Source organism: Ascidiella aspersa, chromosome 2 (genome assembly GCF_963924565.1).
Source record: "Ascidiella aspersa chromosome 2, kaAscAspe10.2, whole genome shotgun sequence".
Taxonomy (NCBI): domain Eukaryota; kingdom Metazoa; phylum Chordata; class Ascidiacea; order Phlebobranchia; family Ascidiidae; genus Ascidiella; species Ascidiella aspersa.
The window spans coordinates 22,482,502-22,495,542 of record NC_139448.1 but is presented as its reverse complement, the minus strand read 5'-3'; the positions used below and the strand labels follow the sequence as shown (position 1 = coordinate 22,495,542).

The 13,041-nt window shown below is 38.8% G+C and overlaps 1 pseudogene; it reads right to left on the bottom strand.

The window, feature by feature from the left end:
* Positions 1-7,946: 7,946 nt before the first annotated feature.
* Positions 7,947-9,033, bottom strand: LOC146164337 (uncharacterized; annotated as a pseudogene).
* Positions 9,034-13,041: the final 4,008 nt, after the last annotated feature.

The window sequence follows — 13,041 nt, the reverse complement described above, 5'->3', positions numbered from 1 at the left end:
TGAAAAGCTATTTATTATCGTTAAGAAAATATGTTTAATAAATGTTTTAATAAAAGCGTTTTATAGAGGTCGTTTTTCAGCAACTATTAAACCGTATTTAGTTCAATATGAAAACCTTTTTAACTGGATTGAAAATATACGCTTTTTATTAGTTTAAGAATAAACGTTTTAGGGAATTATGGCGTGGAACGATCAATAAACATTTTTTATTCAAAAATTAAAAACGTTTTTCTATAATTTCTATAGCAACGTTTTTGTTGTTGTTTTAAAGGTTTAATTAACGTCTTTCAAACAGTAAGTAAAAACCTTTTAATTTCCGCTATACGTTTTGGAATGGTATTTAACAAAATGTTTTAAAAAGGTCGTTTTTTAACGATTATTAAACCTTTTTTTGACGAATTATAAAAACATATTTATTTAGGTTGAGTATGTCCGTTTTTTAACGATTTAAAAAAAAACGTTTTTTACAAACCGATTATTATACAACTTGTAGAGGTCTTCTTAAGACCACACAATATTCATAATTTTCTTGTATTTCAAAAAACGTCTCAAGACGTTTGTAAGACGTCAAATTTAAGTCGAAGACGAGTTTTCCAGATGTACACCAAAATAAAACGTTTTCTAGCCAAGACGTGTTCAATGGGTTAGCGACACAAAAAACCACACGTACTTTGCCAGGCTTGTGTGGATTTGTAACAGGGTGATGCGGTAAGTACCACACCACGTATTCATTGTGTTCCCGCCTCGGCATAGCCTTTATCTCAAGGAATCGCCTCGGTATAGCCCAGAGACGTAGCGAGGGTATTTTGCGCCCGGGGGCAAACTATAAATTTGGCGCCCCCTCCTCCATGTTTAATCACATTTTTTATTGTATTAACATAATATACCGTACTTTATACGGAAAACAGTTGGAGGACGTTTTGGTTATACAAACTACACGCATGACTCACTTAGTCACTGCCAAACATGAATGATTAACAACTATAGATTATTTTTCTTGATTTCACTGTCGCAAACTGGTCAATCACGTCATCGAAATCTGTTGTTTCCAATGTTTCTCTTTCAACTCTAAGAATAGCAAAATCTTTAAGACGATCCTGTCCTATTGATGCACGGCGTTGCACGCAGACACGACAAAATAAGTTTCAATTTGCTGAACGACTGCTCACAACTTGCAATTGAAACTGCTATTGTTAACAGAATTTATAGTGAAGATCGCATATTTGGAAATACGTCATCATCATAAAACACAATAAAACCAACAAACTCTAAAGGAGTTTGTGGTAGAGCTTCAGTTCGGTTACTGAGCAGCATTCGGCAATAACCAATTTCAAAAAATAAATAAATAAATAAATAACCAATTTCAATGAAAGGATCGTTGCCATTGATGTTCGTGTCGTAGAAATTCGCAAAATCCGCACAATATCGACGCGTTGCATCCTCATCTGTGTCAGATAGAAGAGTATTTAACGTCCAGCAAATAACCAAATTTATTGTTCAGGTCGTTTAATCGTGAAAAAACGTGTTGACATCTCATATTGAAGCCGATCAAATACATTCTTCGAACGCGCACAATTTCTTCTTCTGATGAAAGTCCTGCATTTCTTGCCAGTTGTCCAGTCATTCTCTTACGTCAGCTAATTCTTTTGTCCAGCTAAATCCCCAGATTGAGTATTTGGTTTTGGCCTGTTTTACAGAAGCTTGGCTCAAACCATCACGAAACAAGTCTTGGCTTTAATAGTGATTTTAATGGTTTAGTTTGGTGTTCATTCTGTTTTTATGATTTCCTATATTTTACATTAAAATTACACGTGTAGGTGACTGAAGACATACGGTAGTTCATGGATTTTCGAGCTTCGCTACTGTAGCATCTTGCTCCATATGGTTGCCGAGTCGAAACCCGGCCATTCAGATGAAGCAGGCTGGCCGGTGTGACGTCAACCAACGCCTGCCTGGGCGTGTTATACAAACTGTCAGCAGATTGCTGGAAGCGTTTGGTCATTTGTCCAAAATTTCCTGTTTTTCATTATTCGTGTTGAAGCATGTTGTCACGATATTTAATTACCGCCAGCTAGAATGCTGTATATAAGGGATTTCATTTTATACCAAAAGCCAGCATTACTGTTCACTTCTGAAGTCCAGATCGCGTACGTTATACGCAGGTAATTATTGTACGTATATCATAAGTACCTGCTGTAAGTACTGTTTGACGTTCGTTTGTTTGTTTATTGGCAATAAACATTCTTTCATTGTGCTTAAAACCCACAAATTGGCGACCCCGACGTGATGTTGAACACGCATAATACCTTCTGACTATCTAAGATTCTAAAATAATTAATATTAACCTATTGTTTTGATTTAATCTATTTTTAACCTACGCTTCTGTACCTATTTTAGTCCTATTTTTCCGTGTGCTATTCTTTTTAAATCGTTATGTCGAAGAATAATTTTTCTGCATTCTTTTCAAAGGTTTCAAGCAAACTTAAAAGCTTGCAACGATAAAACTTCGACTCGTCTAGCTGCCCTGCTAGGTAATATTAAGAAAAGTAATAGTTTTCCGGGTAAAAAGGGTATTCATTCGAACTTTTCCTTTTCTAAGCTACGTCACAGGAAAAAGATGTTCCAATGCCATCGGTTCAAGTTGTTCCACCGATTGAACTGTCATTCTCGTCTACTGATTCAGTTTTGCAACCTGCAGCTGATTTTTCAGCTGAGCCGCAGATTGACAACGACCAACCGCCTATAACTTTCGAAGCCGCTCCATAGTCGTTTTGCAGCACAGCAAAACCTTATATTGTTCCGCTTAAATCTTTGCAGTCTGTTGTAGCAACGTCCAACAGCGAACTTTCAACTGTAGAAGCGACGCCTCGTCAACAAAGCGAGTTCATTCAATCTGCTACAAAAACTATTCAAACAGCTTTGACGTCATGCAACTCTACGTCAAACTCTATTCGAAAGGAACCTATCTTTTTCACCTTTCTCTTTACACAATCTTGTCAGACAGGAATTCTTATCAATCGATTGATGATTCTAAGTACCTCGATGACTGGTATCGTCCGCCGGACCTTACAGCTTGCAAGAAAAACTTTCGCATTCCTTGCGATGGAAGCAGCACCTTCTTACGATGTTTACACCTGATGATAACCTAGTAAGCTTTCATTACTTCACTTTACCTTATCTATCTACGGCCTCTCACTATACTAACCTCTGACCAGGGAGGCAGGTGAGGCGGGGCGTGCCTCTCTTCAGATCACAAAAGTTCTATGTACTGCATTATGCGTGCCTTTTTCTTTTGCGAATTCTCTCGGAAAACATGATGAACAATTTAGCTATGATTTGAGGCATATGCCTCAATTGTGACGTCCAAGCTATGAAACCTTTCTTTGTCCAGCTTGAATTTTTGAATTCCCACATAGTGCGTGTACATTAACTTCTTGGAGTGTAAAGCTCTAAAGTTGAAGTCATAAATAAAGGCAGGCCTGTTGCAAATTTATAAGTTTTGCATCAGACGACTGGACAAAAAAAACACGCAACTTTCAAAGAGATTGATAAAAAAATAGTGACTGTGTGGATGTCATGGGCGTAGCCAGGGGGCCATGACCTCCCCAATAATTTATAAATATTGTACTCTTAATAATAATTTGTTTTGTAGCATTTATGAGCAGTAGTCTACCCCAACAGTTGATCGCAGGAGTGTCACACCTTCAATTGTCATGCTCAGTTACGTCATAAACGATGTAGTCATTATTATGTCGGTTATATTAATGTAGTTTTACAGTTTTACTACATTTTAGTCATTTTCTTTTTGCTCTCTGAATGGAGTTTTGCGCTAAAACTCAGTCAGTTGCTTCGCGAAACGGTTTGCTAGCATATTTATTTGTGTTCGATACGCAGTTCATACAATGGCAAAAGCTAAACAAAAAAAGATCAAACTTTTTTTTTTATTAGTACTATACCGTGTTTGTGTTGTGGTTGTTAAAGAAAAACGTGACTCGAAAAAAATTGTGCCTCACCATCTAGGAACCTCACCGCACGTCACTGCCTCTGACTAACCTTCCTTTCCCCTTATTCTCAGCCTTTTGCTAGTTTCATGATAAACGTTTGGTTAACGTTTTTGCGTAATTTTTAGCGCTAATAACTTTGTTATCGTTAACACAGGGATGGGCCATGCATAACAAATTGAGTTATATTAATAGGTTCATTACGTAGGATGGCAGCTATAGTTTATTCGTAATTTTTGTGCACGCTATGCATTGCCAGATATCAGTGTTGTGAACAAGTCATTTTGAAACGACTTAAGTCCCAGTCAAGTCATTTGAAAATTAACTTAAATCCAAGTCAAGTCTTTTGCAAAAATAACAAGTCAAGTCCCAGCCCAAGTTATCGGTTGCCCAAGTCAAGTCCCAGTCAAGTCATTATGAAAGCAAGTCAATTTCAAGTCGTGTCATTGACATAAATGTAAACTGTCAAACTAATCAAATTGATTAACTGGTCCGATTATAAGCAACAATTTGACTAAAAAATAACACAAACGCAATATTCAGCAATAAAAGTGTTTAATGTGTAAAACTTGAGATAAATTCTAATAAAAAACACTTAATTAAATCCCAAGTTATTTGACAAAATGACTTGAGTCCAAGTCAAGTCAAGTCATTTTGGTCAAAGGACTTAAGTCAAGTCAAGTCATTTGAAAACAGTGACTTAAGCACACTTAAGTCAAGTCAATGACTTAAGTCATTACAACACTGCCAGATATTGATACATGCTTTGTTTATAATTTTACGCAGCACGCCTGTTTTTCTCTTAAAGCCGCCTCCATTGTAAGTGTGTTCACGCTGAATTATGCGCACGTTTTAATGTTATCGGTCGAACAATGCAGATTTAAAACCGTGTTTGAGATGCACTAAATTTACGGCATAGCTGTTCAGTCATTTTGCAAAATTACGTCTCTTTTTGTTAAGTTAAAGGTGAAACTTTATGTAGAGAATGTTCTTCTTTCGTAACTAATCTCTAAGCCTATAAACAGATATATTTATCTTTCACACTTACAGAAGTTGCTCCTTCTAAAGTACCATTTCCTTTAGCGGCTAACGTGCCGTCTGGTCCTATATGGTTTACGGTGTTTGATCAGAGATATCACACCTTGAATAACCTGACCGTTTTGTTTGTATTCCGGGCAAAAATCCAATGATTTCAAGGCAACGTGATGCATTTTTTACTGACGGCTGAGATACCCATCACATGTCCATTTGAGTTACAAGTTGCATAGTGTAACTTTTTAGTTTAACCTTTACGCCAAGGTTAAAATGTCTGTCATTTAGGGATTACTTCAAAAATGGACAAGGCGTTAAGTTTGTTTTCGAGATTCAGAGATTAGCACCTTTTACTTTCTTGATTTGGTATTCTAGAACGATAGATTCTAGGCATTAGACTAACGGTGTTGCCCTTGAACATTAAATTACGATTTTGACGGCTCTATTTCTGCGTTGTAGGCTACATTTTTGTGCATTCGCATGTTGCTAATCGCCGGTGTAAGTATTTTTACACAGATCGTTCAGCAACAAAGTACCAGCTCGATAACGGAGGAATACTCGAACACTATAAGGAGCAGTTCAGTTTCAGCTCTTTGACTACAAACGCGCTTTCAATGAAGTAAGCTTTTCATCGCCCGACAACTACAGTTTTCTTCGCCTTGGAGTTTGGTCATCGCTCCTGACTTATGCTACGAAGAGCCGATCGACAAGGAGGACATGTTTATCCAATGGACAATGCTTGACATCGACATCCTGGAGGAAGAAGACGAAGAATTTATCCAGACCTCTTTAAAGTCAGGGGGAGTTTATGTAGCATTTTGCTCCATATTGTTACCGAGTCGTGTTGCGTCTCACTCACGCTTTTAGGGATTCAAACGGATTTATTACGCTGCTATCAATTACGCAGCACAACTTCAGCACACGCTAGGTAGAATACTTATGTACACAACAGTTCATGTAACAGACGACACGAAATGGTAACCGGCACATTATAAAACACTACATCCCTCCCCTTTTACTTTAAACATCACGACAAAGAAATTAAACTCAAGTACATGACAATATTACACAAAATCACGAAACCGCACTGGCGTTACAATTTGTCGCCCAGAGCGACTTCGTGTTCCATCTGGCCTATCAGAATTCGGGGAAGAGCCTTCCACGTCGACCAATGGTGGTACATGGGGAACATCCTCTGATTCACTTTCGTCATTGACATACTTTCGCAGAAATGATGAATTTCTTTTCATTTCCACACCCTCCTCACTCTGAATTGTAACTTGGCCACTTTCTTCGCCGACAACTATTTTAGGTTCCGGATCAAAATTGGTAGAAAGCTTGTTGGTTTTGGGCTGCTTCACCAAAACTTGATCACCAACTTTTATTCCAGAGGAAATTGCTCTTCTTTTCTCGTCAGTGTATAGTTTTCCTTTTAGCTTGTTGCTCCAGTCCCTGTCATGAAACTCCTCTTCGGTCACCCTTGGTTCTTGACAAAGCTCCGGAAGCTTTGTTCGCATTTCACGACCAAACATTAAATAATATGGAGAAGCTCCAGTTGATGACTGTGGTGTTGATCTGTACGCCATTAAAAATTTGTCCATCTCAGCTTTCCAATCTTTGTGTTCCGAATGAGCCACACGGATTGCCTTCATTAAAGTTCTGTTTGGCTGTATCTTCTTTCCACATCAGTAAGACTCCTTGATGCATAAGATATAACCCTCCATTGACCACATTGCCACTGAGTCAAAACTGCACCCAATCCATATGGAGAAGCATCTGCAATTACTCTTGTTGTGCAGTCATTGCGAAAATAGGCAATGGTGTCTGCTTTGGCAATTAAATCCTTTAGTCTTACAAATGCAATGTCCTGGGCCTTGCCCCATGTAAACTTGACACTTTTCTTTGTTAAATCCAAAATGGGTCTTGCAATTGAAGACAAATTCGGGATAAATCGTGCAGAATATTGCACCAAACCCATAAATGATCTTGCTTCACTGGCAGTTTTGGGAGGTTCAGCATTCTTGATTGCTGCTATTTTCTCTTCACTTGGATTAATCCCTTGCTTGCTTAAATCATGGCCAAAAAAAGTAAGTTTAGCCATACGAAATTTGCACTTTTTAGCATTCAGTGTCAAACCACAACGAGACATTTTATCCAACACAGCATACAACCTCTGATCATGCTCTTTTCTTGTACGCCCATGTATAATAACATCATCTGCAATGTTTGCAGTTCCTTGACATCCCTTCAAGATATCCCATATAATCTTCTGATATTTCTCTGGGGCAGAGTTTAGACCAAACATTAGTCTAGTGTACCTGTACAATCCCTTGTGTGTGATAAATGTGGTGATATGCCTACTGTGTTCATCAAGTAAAATTTGATGAAATCCCCACTTCAAGTCCAATTTACTGAAAACAGTACTTCCATTAAGTTCATACAGCAACTCTTCCACTGTGGGTATTGGGTGTCTTTCCCTTACAATAGCTGTATTAGCCTGTCGCATATCCACACACACTCTAATGTCACCATCAGGTTTAGGAATTACCACCAATGGAGAAATCCAACCAGTAGGCCCTTCAGGTGCTTCCTCGATTATCCCCCCCTTTAACAGCTCTTCTAATTTTAATTCCACTTTTTCTCTCAGCTGAAATGGAATTCTTCTCACAGGCTGTGCCACAGGTTTAACTTTATCATTGATGTGCAACTTCAACTTGTATTCCTTCAACAAACCAATTCCAGAAAACAGTTTTGGAAATCTGGACAAAACATCATCATACACAGAGTTCACACAACCTGGCCCCAAGTGTAGTAATCCTAACACTTCTGCAGTATGCTTTCCAAGCAAGGTGTGACCCTTTTTTTCTGTGACAATAAAATCTGCCTTGCACTCTTGAAGACTGTCTTTAGATTTCACCTGGGCTGTAAAAGTTCCTAAGGTAGCAAGAGGCCCTTCACTGCCATATGCATACAACGTCTTGGCAGACTTTCTGGTTTCTGCTTTAATTTTCTGCTTCTTTAGCCATTCCCATGTATCCTTGTCAACAATATTTGCTGACGCCCCTGAATCAATCAAAATATTTGGCAAGGTAACACCACCAATTACCAGTGTCACTGTATAAAACTCTGTTAGAGGTTTTAGACCAAAAACAAATCCATCACCATCTTCTTTCTCTATTCCATTTTGTACAGTGTTATTATTGGAACGCCTTTCAAAAGGACGATGTCCCTCTTCACCGTTATATTTTGATGGCTGGAAACCATTGGACCAACACTTTGATTTAAAGTGTCCAACTCTACCACATTTAGCACAAGCTTTTTTTCTAGCTGGACATATCATATCTTTCTTAAAATGTCCCTTTTGACCACAAGCAAAACAGGTTTTTACTTCTTTTCTTGATGTTGAAGCAACCTTACGTTTTCCAGGCTTTTCAATGTAGTTGACTGTCTGGCTTCCCTCCATCACTTTTGCTTGAGAATTCACAGCTTCAAATGCTTTGGACATTGACAACACATCTTTAAGGGTAAGTGTATCTCTCTCCAGAAACTTTCTACGTAGTGCATTTGAGTGACATTTATCAATTACTTGATCACGAATTTGGTCATCTGTCTCATTTCCAAAATTACAAGTAGCTGCACTTTGCCTTAGTCGACATACAAACTGATCAACTGATTCGTCATTTGTTTGATGCAATTGACGAAACAAGTGTCTTTCAAAAGGTATGTTGCACTTTGGCATAAAATACTCATTTAAAACAGTTAAAGTTTCATCATAGGTCTTATTGTCATCTTCCTCGTTTACTAATGTATAGTAAATTTCCTGCACATTCATACCTGCAGTATGTAGCAACAGTGCCTTTTTCTGAGCGCTACTCGTGATTCCCTTTCCCACCAAGAATAGATTGAAAGCTCGTTTCCAACGCTTCCAGCGTTGAGACAAACCATGTGCATCGTCTTGAACATCGAACGGTTTCAGTGCACCAACATCACTGTTTGACATTCCCACGAGGGCAGGATTCCCTTCCATTACCTTCCGAAAGTTCCACAATCAACCCAAATGTTGATTAAATGAATGAAAAACAGATCCTCGTCGCCAAATGTAGCGTCTCACTCACGCTTTTAGGGATTCAAACGGATTTATTACGCTGCTGTCAATTACGCAGCACAACTTCAGCACACGCTAGGTAGAATACTTATGTACACAACAGTTCATGTAACAGACGACACGAAATGGTAACCGGCACATTATAAAACACTACAAGTCGAAACCCGGCCATTCAGATGAAGCAGGCTGGCCGGTGTGACGTCAACTAACGCCTGCCTGGGCGTGTTATACAAACTGTCAGCAGATTGCTGGAAGCGTTTGATCAATTGCCCAAAATTTCTTATTTTTCATTATTTGTGTTGAAGCATGTTGTCACGATATTTAATTACCGCCAGCTAGAATGCTGTATATAAGGGATTTCATTTTATACCAAAAGCCAGCAGTCTTACTGTTCACTTCTGGGGAGTCCAGATCGCGTACGTCATACGGAGGTAAGTACCTGCTGTAAGCAGGGCTGGGGAGCCGGAGCTGGAGCCAGGAGCCCGGAGCTAAGCATTTTCTCTGGAGCCAGAGCCGGAGCCGGAGCCATTGTTATTATTTTTGTGGAGCTGGAGCCGGAGCCGGAGCCATTTTTATTATTTTTGTGGAGCTGGAGCTGGAGCCGGAGCCCTTTTTATTATTTTTGTGGAGCCGGGGCCATTTTTCAGTTTGTGGTGCTAAAGCTAAGAAATTATATTTTGTTCCATCTCCAACGTTAGTTAGCCAAAAGCTTTTTTAAAAACTTTTTAAAACTTGCCATTGAATAAGTGACTGGTGGCACCGGAGCTGGAGCCGGAGTCATTGGGTGTGTGTTTGATGGCTCCGGAGCTGGAGCCGGAGCCAAAGGATTTCAGTTTTACTACTCCGGAGCTGGAGCCGGAGCCAAGGATTGAGTTTTACGACTCCGGAGCTGGAGCCGGAGCCATTTAATAATTGCCTGATTGGTCCGGAGCTGGAGCCGGAGCTAATGCTATTTTACGGCGGCTCCCCAGCCCTGGCTGTAAGTACTGTTTGGCGTTCGTTTGTTTGTTTATTGGCGATAAACATTCGGCTATGTTTAGTCGGACAATTATACGGTATAGTTGTGCAATTGGGTTGAGCACCACTATTACGCCTGTACAAATTCCGTTTTTTTGCTCAACTTATCGATTGAAACTTCTAAAAAGTTCTCGTTTTTCGAAGAAAAACGGTCCTCTGTAAATTTTAGTCTTAACCAAATAAACAGAACTTTTTCGCACTACTTGCGACTAACGATACACTTTACTCTTTGTTATGTTGTCTAACTCAGGGTTCGGCAACCCTTTTTACACTGCGGACCGGTTTATAACTGAAATTTTGTCGCGGACCGGCCTTAAAAACAACAAATGTTCAGTAAAGGAAATTTACAACAACTTTTTTCAATGTCCCTATTAAAATGCATGCGTTTTTTCGAAAATTTTCTGTCTAAACATCAACATTGTTTATAAACATTGTTTGCATGATTCAATTCTATTGCACTTTAGGGTGAGCACGCTTGAACATCAAAAAAACATTATATATGGACCGTTTTCAATATATTGTACGTACGAGGAGTTAGATGTTACAATAAAAAAAATCGGGTTTTGATCAAAATGTCATTTGGAAACCCTGCTATGGACCGGTAATGAACTCCTCGCGGACCGGCACCGGTCCGCGGACCGGCGATTGCCGACCACTGGTCTAACTAATATGTAATTCCAAAATACGGAAGTGCTTTTCGTAGGGGGGGCGAAGCGTAGGACAATTACCAAAGGGGGGGCGCGGTTTAATAAAGGTTAAGAACACTAAGCTAGACGAAACCAGCTGCACACAGAATCAGTATCTTGGCTGCTGTGATGGCTGGTAACAGCATCAGACTGGGTGTGGGTTGCGTATCAGATGACGTCTGCCACAGCCGCTGGTGCGATCTTGCATTTTTGTCCTTGTTGAGAAAAATTTGTGAGCCTCATTTTGGCGCCCGGGGACATATGTAATAAACGATACAAGCTAACAGTACTTCGTAGTCCGCTACCCAATTATGATATGCCATACAACCTTGCGTTAAGTGATTTTATTAGGATTATTAAGTCTTACTTAAATAAGTTGGCCTGGAAGCGGTGCAATCCGGTTGAATCTTACCACTGGACTCCCATTACTATAGTAATATGGATAAATCAACTAAATAAATCAAAAAATGATGTATGTGGATTACCCATAAATATAAGCTGGGCTACTTAAAGATAACCTATCTTTATAACACTATTCGATACGCACAGTTTAGATTTCGACATTTGGTGAATATCAAACACAGTAACTTAGCAAAAGTGATTGAATAGGGATTATTATGTCGCTGCGGAAGTTGGCCAGGAACCGATTCTGCGAACTTTTTATTTTATAACCCGGTTCGCGCGAACCAGTGAAAAAAGTTTAAATTGTCACACTTAGTCTGTCATTCTGAAAGGGACCAAGGTTGAAAAAACATAAAAAACGCTTAGACCCCAAGCTTGAGTATAGTTTTAAACCAGGGAGTCGAACCGGAACCGAACCGGAACTTTATGAACCGGTTTTGGGTAAATTTTTTCCGAACCGTAACCGAACCTGAACCGGTTTTTATAAGATTTTAAGGAGCCGAACCGGAACTGAACCGAATAATTTAAAGCAGTGCTTGTTAAACTTTTTTAGTTTCGTTCACCCCTAGCATCTATCTCCAGATTCCATTCACCCTTCTCTAATGATATGATAAAACTATCTCGTTTATATATATAACAGCACAAAATGACTTAGGTGGTTTCGATTTTTGTTAAGATCAACTCAAGCTAAGTTTTACCATTGCAAATCTACAATTTCTTGAGCCCAGAAATATAAAGGAACAAAAGCACCAAACGAAGTCACCAAATTGTTGTACTTATACTAGGCCTACCATATTTTTAGCACCCAAAAAGAGGACATTTTTTGCCTGCAAGTAAAACGATAGTATGAATTGTTACGTTTGAGAAATACGTGCCATATCCACACCTTTTTTCAGCAGCGGCGCACCCTTTGTAATTTTCCTATGACTTGCACCCCAACGAAAAGCAATTCGGAATTTTTAATTAAATATCACTAAGACAACATGAAAATTGTGAAGTTTGTTGTCGGTCGTAAGAAGCGCGAAAAAAATTGGATTTAATTGGTTCAATTGGCGCTAAACTGTAAAATCAGGAGGCTTTTCGCAAAACATTTCGTCCCCCTGTTGCTAGCCTGTTATCCAATTATATAAAATGCGGATAAAAAATAGTTCAAACGTTGAATGACTTTTATCATTTATCCAATTGTAATTAAATAGGGCCGTTGTACCTTCGATGATATAAAAACATGAAATGGCACTAAAAGAGACTTTGTGCTCAACAAAGTAAACAAAATTAGATAACAGAAGATTCGCAAATTTTTTTGGCAGTTTTAATGTTAAAGTTTGCAAAAACAGAGTTTGTACAGCGCTGTAGGAGTGGTGTTCAACCTAAACGAAAACGATACCATTAGAATCATTGCAAAAAATTTAAATATTAACTTAGAGCTCGCCTCCCCCCCTACGAATTGCTTGGAGCCCCCCTAGAAACCCTTTTTAAACCAGCAATTCAGCATCTTTCATGGCTTATGTATTTTTTTGGAATTAAATACAACCTCTCACCTAAAAGTCTTGTTAAAAGTATAAGCAACTAACTCGAAATGGGAAAAAAGAGGAAATTTAGACATTTTTGAGCAACCTCAGAGGACCATTCAGTTTTCTTAAGAAAAGGGGACAAATCCTCCTAAAAGAGGACATATGGTAGGCCCAACTTATACACTCAGTACAAACCAACTTAACTATTACAATAAGCAAAAAAACATCAAAAAACAACAGTTCAGTAGTCGATTTATTTCAAAAAGATGTTTACTAGTGACTATGGG